Source organism: Myotis myotis, unplaced genomic scaffold (assembly GCF_014108235.1).
Source record: "Myotis myotis isolate mMyoMyo1 unplaced genomic scaffold, mMyoMyo1.p scaffold_m19_p_1, whole genome shotgun sequence".
Lineage (NCBI taxonomy): Eukaryota > Metazoa > Chordata > Mammalia > Chiroptera > Vespertilionidae > Myotis > Myotis myotis.
The window spans coordinates 172,787,104-172,793,103 of NW_023416313.1; positions in this window are offsets into that span (position 1 = coordinate 172,787,104).

Below are 6,000 nucleotides of genomic sequence, written 5' to 3' on the forward strand. Positions count from 1 at the left end.
CAGATACAGATAACACACTGGCAGTTACCAGAGGGAAAGAGGGCAAAATGGATGAGAGGGATTAATTATATGGGAAGGATAGTAACTAGACTTAATATAGTAATAACTTTGTATACCTGAAATATATATAATGTATACCAATTTTACCACAATAAAAATTTTAAATAAAAACTCAAAAAAACATAAAAATGCAGATAATAACAATTGTTGGCAAGGATGTAGATACATTGGGTCCCTTATACACTCTTGGTGGGAATTCAAAATGGTGTATTTTTTTTTAAACAATCTGATCATTCTTCAAAAGTTTAAACATAGAGTTACCATATGGCTATATGGCCCATTGATTCCACTACTGAATATATACGTAAGAAAAATGAAAACATATGTCCACAAAAACACTTGTACATGAATGTTCATAGCAGCATTATTTATTATTAGACGCCCGGTGCACGAAATTTGTGCATGGGGTGGGGGGTGGTCCCCTCAGCCCAGCCTGCACCCTCTCTAATCTGGGACCCCTCAGGGGATGTCCAGGAGTCAGGCATCCCTCTCACAATCCTGGACTGCTGGCTCCTAACTGCTCACCTGCCTGCCTGTCTGGTTGCCCCCAACTGCGTCCCCCCCAGCCAGCCTAGTTGCCCCTTACTGCTTCCCCTGCCAGCTTAATCGCCCCCACTGACCCCCCGTCCAGCATGGTTGCCCCCAACTACACCCCCCCCCCCGCCGGCCTCGTCACCCCTAACTGTCCCCCTTGCTGACCTGGCTGCCTCTTACTGCCCCCCCTACTGGCTTGGTCACCACCAACTTCCCCCTCTCTGCCAGCCCGGTCAACCCCAACTGACCCTCCTGCCTGCCTGGTCGCCCCACGCAGCCTGCTTTTTCAGTCATTGGGCTGTCCCTCACTAACCCCCCTGCCGGCCTGGTCGCCCCACGCAGCCTGCTTGTTCAGTTGTTTGGTCATCTCTCACTAACCCCCCTGCTGGCCTGGTCGTAGGCAGCCATCTTGTGAGGGTGTGAGGGTTAATTTGCATATCACCTCTTTATTATATAGGACGACCAAAAAAGTGGAAACAGCCTAAATGTCCATCAACTGATAGAATGGATATATAAAATGTGGTATATCCATACAATGAAATATTATTTGGCAAAATAAAAAGAAATGAAGTAGTGATACATACTAAAACATTGGATAATCCTTGAAAATATTATGCTAAGTGAAAGAAGCCAGTCACAAAAGACCACATATTTTATGATTCCATTTATATGATATGGCTAAAATAGGCAAACTCATAGAAACAGAAATTAGAATGGTTGCTGAGATCTGGGATAGTTGAGAAAAAAAATGGGGTAGGAGTTACTGCTAAAGGATATAGATTTTCTTTTGAATATTCTAGAATATTTGTATTTATTTAGAATATTCTGATGAGACTATTCTAAAATTGATTGTGTTGCTAGATGCATAATTCTGTGAATATACTAAAACAAGTGAATTGCACACTTTTTAAGCGGGTGAATTGTGTGGCATGTGCATTTTATCTCAATAAGGCTATTCCCCTCCCTCCCAAGAAAGAGCCAGAAACAATAAGTAGAAATACTGGTGATTGTTTCCCTTAAAATATTTTTAAATAACTTATGCCTAAACTACTATATGTATGTATGTTGAATTTCAGGTTACAGGGTTGAGAGAAGGAAGGTAGATGGTCCCTAAATGTTTGACTATAATAGTCTTCTCTCTTTTTTGAATTTCTTCTTTTCTTAGTGTGCTAGTTAGACTATAAAACTAATTTTAAAATTAATTATATAATATGTTAATTCATCTGACATATACATTCCTTTACCTAGCATATGCCAGACACTCTTTTTGGTGCTAGAGATGCAGAGGTGAATAGGACAACTTCCCTGCTGTCAGCTTACATTTTACTATGGGGAATAGAATGTGGTTGTTAGGAGGGAAGGCCTCTTCAAGGAAGTGATATTTGACCAGAGACCTAGATAACATAAAAATCTGGAGGAAGAGAGTATGAGGTAGAAGATGAAGGTCCTGAGTTGGGAGGAAGCTTAGTATATTAGAGCAGTGGTTCTCCCACCAGAGCATGCATTGGAATCAACTGGAAAGTGTTCAAACTTTGCTGGTTCCACATACAGAATATCTAATTCAGTAAGCCTGAGATAGGGCCCATTAATTTGCCTTTCTAGCAAGTTCCCAAGTGATACTGAGGATGCTGGTTGGGGAGCACACTTTGAGAACCACTGTGGTAGGAAAACAGCAAAGAAACTAATGTGGCTGGAGAAATTTGAGGAATTGAAAGAACGGTAGGCAATAGTGTGCCAAAGTCAGCTTATACTAGTTCACAAGAGACTAGAAATGTGCTTCTCTTCCCACTTTGTATTCAGTGATGTTCCATTATTAGCTTGACATCAGCCCTGGTAGGAGTATTTACACCCCAGAAATTGGCAAACACAACAAATCAAGGATCCCACTATTGGTGGTAGGGACGAGGTCAAAGATATAGGCAGGTGTCAGAACTTGAAGAGTTTTGTATTCCATGATAAGGAATCCTATATAATAAAAGGCTAATATGCAAATACTAGTAGACCGGAGGAACAACCAGAACAACTGGTTGCTATAACGTGTGCTGACCACCAGGGGGCGTGTGCAGAACATGGTGGGCTTTGTCCATGGTGGGATGGTGAAGCGGTTGAGCAGGGGTGCCAGACCAAGGCAGGGCGCCGGTCGCTGTCATCGGGGCGAGCCTCTGGTGGTTACTGAACATTCTTTGCTCCTGTGCACACTGCGGTCATGCCTGGCACATGTACCTGCTGCTGGCACAGGCCCCGCTCGCACCCACTGCCAGTGCTCAGTGATGGTCCCAATCACTTGGCGCCATCAGCGGGTGTGAGCAGCGGCTGCCCGCCCAATTGCCGCTGAGGGCTTCTCTACCTCCCCCTGCTCCTGAGGGGGTGATCAGGGCAGCAGATGCTGCTCGCACTTGCTGATGGCGCTGGCCCAGCTCGCACCCACTGCTGGTGCTGGCCCCAATTGCTCCACGCTGTCAGCAGATGCAAGTGGGGCCTGCACCATCAGCATGTGGGAGTGGCGAAGGGAGCAGGGCTGCAGACAGACAGGGGCTGGGGGCCATGGCAGGAGGGGCTGGTCGGGGCATGGAGGATGGGCTGAGACCTGCCCCTGTGCCCACTGCAGCCTTGCGGCCCACAGTTCCTTTCAAGGTGCACAAATTCGTGCACTGGGCTCCTAGTTTGGATACAAGAATAATGGCAATGTAAAGGAGACATGGCTTGGTGTGTTTTAAACAGAATATTCTGGCTGCTGACTGGGGTATAAATTATAGAGAGTAAGCTTGTACCCTCCAAATTCAATCTCTCCTTCTTCTTGGGTGCAATTAGCTACTCAGCTAAAGGCTACATTTCTCAGCCTTCCTTGCAGCTGCATGTGGATAGATGCCTAAGTATGTGCCAATGGGATGTGAGTAAAATGATGTGTGAAAATTTTTGAATCACTAAGTAAAAAAGAAATCCTTGCCCTGAATGTCCATGCTTTCCCCTCCTGAAAGCCAGAACCCAGACACAGCAATGGCCCCGAATAGCTGACTCTGCAAATGATGGCAATACCCAAGGAAATGGAGAAGCAATGACCTAGAAGTAGCCCTGGTCGCTGAATCGCTATAAGAGCAGAACTCCCCACAGACCTGTAAGAGAGAAAGAAAAGTTTTTCTTTAAGCAGGAAGCCATGGGATTGTTGGGCCTCTTTATTACAGCTGCCTAGTCTTCTCCTTACAGCAGAAGACATTACTAGGGAAGCAGGGGGGATATTTAGAAGACTATTATAATAGCCCAGTCAAGAGATTGCAGGGCCTTGAATTAGGGTGTGTGTGAGCTGGGCCTTTTGCTCTCCCACCTGTTCCTCTCCCTTCCATTTCTCTGCTGGCCGATCTCTACATTCTGCCTTTTCCAAATTCCTTGTCAACTGGCTTCTGGGTGGCTATAGGCACTGTTTGGAGATGGGAGGCCACGAAAAGGAAAGCCCGGCCATTTCTCTCTCTCTCTCTCTCTCTCTCTCTCTCTCTCTCTCTCTCTCTCTCTCTCTCTCTCTCTTTTCTCTCTCCCTCAGGCAGCATCTCTGAAAGGAATGGAATGGCTCCAGCTCTTGCTATATGGTATCACCATGGGTCCAGCCGCCTCTGAGTGGTCATGACCCCTCTTCCTTTTGTCCGCCCAGCCTGGACATGGCGGCAGCTTTCTAAAGCTGTTAATCTCTGGGTTTCCTTGCCAGACCATTGGCTTCTCACTTCTTAAACCATTTGTGTAATCAATTCCCTGCATTAAATTCCCCCTGTTTTAAATGATTGCTATTTTCCTGGGTGAGCCTGAATAAGAGGTAGTGGTGGATTGGTGAGAAGTGTTGGAATCAGGGTATATTTTGAGGTAGAAATGACAGGGCTGATGAGGGATTGGATATGAGGTATGAGGGAAGTTGAGAGTTCAAAACGGAACATTTCCCTGCAATCCCCTCACTAAACTGCTTGTCAGTTTTCCCTGACTCAGAAAACTACACCATCATTTACTCAGTCTCAAACAAAAACCTAGGCCTCATCTTTTATTCATTGGATTCTGCATCCAGTCCATCATAAGTTTTATCCCAGCTTTTGTGATATATGGGGACTTGTCTGGATTTGTAAGAATCTATGTACACCTCATCACACCTCGTGAAAAAACTTTGACTGGAAATAGAGCCAAATTCAGACATACATGCTAATTTTAAAAATTCTAGTCAACTTTACAAAGACTGAGCTTTGAGAAAGAAATGAGATTCTGCATGGAGACTAGACAGCCTGGCCCCTGGACCACTGCCAAGGCAGCTTCAAGGAGTGTAGGCAAGTACGGCAGCCCAGGCTTTGCTATGTCTGTTGGGAACCAGAGCATTTTTAGGTATGCCACACGTGGGAGCTAAAGAATGCCGGAGATCCTAGGAAAATGCCAAGGGATCATCCATTCCAGGGCTGAGGCTCATAAAGTGTCTTTTTTCCTCTGATTGGAGACTACTGAGGATAAATCTCTGGGATGAAGAAAGACTTCCTTAGGTATTAGCTGTGTGACCTAGGACAAGGTTGTTAACTTCTCTGAGCTTCCATTTGCTAATCTATCAAAAACATGGAAAGCATTACCTGCCTTGCAGGATTATTTTGAGTATTGAATCATGTGATAGGCCTTAGAATGCAGCACATAGCATGCGTTCATATTCATTTTTCTTCCCTTCCACTACTCCCATGCCAGTAACATTGTAGAGTAAATTTACCATAACTATCTGTAACTTAGTATACTCTCAGTTAGTAACTGCGGGTCTTGCCCACATGTGGTCCCCAGATCAAAACTGAGCTGTGGTTTGAGTCATAATTAAGGTAAAATGTTTTCTTTGCAGAATTTCATTGCCAACATGTTTAAGTTTGTGGAGAAAATACTTGTGGGTATTGGGATAGGGTACAAAGCTTCTGGGAAGAAAGGCAAAACATTGTCATTATCTATGTTCAGTGCAAGGCGAAAGCAACTGTAAGTCTAAGGACCATGATCTCATTAGGGCCTCGTGAGCATCTTTGTTTTGTTTCTCTTGATTTCTTGGATTGTCTAATAAAAGTGGCCATGTATCCTGAAGACAACATATTTACTTGCATCATAATAAAATAAGCTTCCTTTTGCTTTTTAAAATAAGTTTTTTAAAGCTTAAAACACTTTGTACAGCTGATTTTAAAGCATTTCCTATACTAAAAACCTTGATTCTCCAACTTATGAAGCCATTCTATACAAAGTCTGTTTGTAAAACAAAACAAAACCCTTAAAATGATGAGAGCATGGTGGTTTTGTTTTATTTATTCTATGTTCTGACATTCTTTTTCAAATTTATAGCAATAAGCATGTATTAATTTTTGCTCTGCAAAGAAATTCAGTTCTAAAATATCAAACATGGCAACTGTATGATTACTGGAT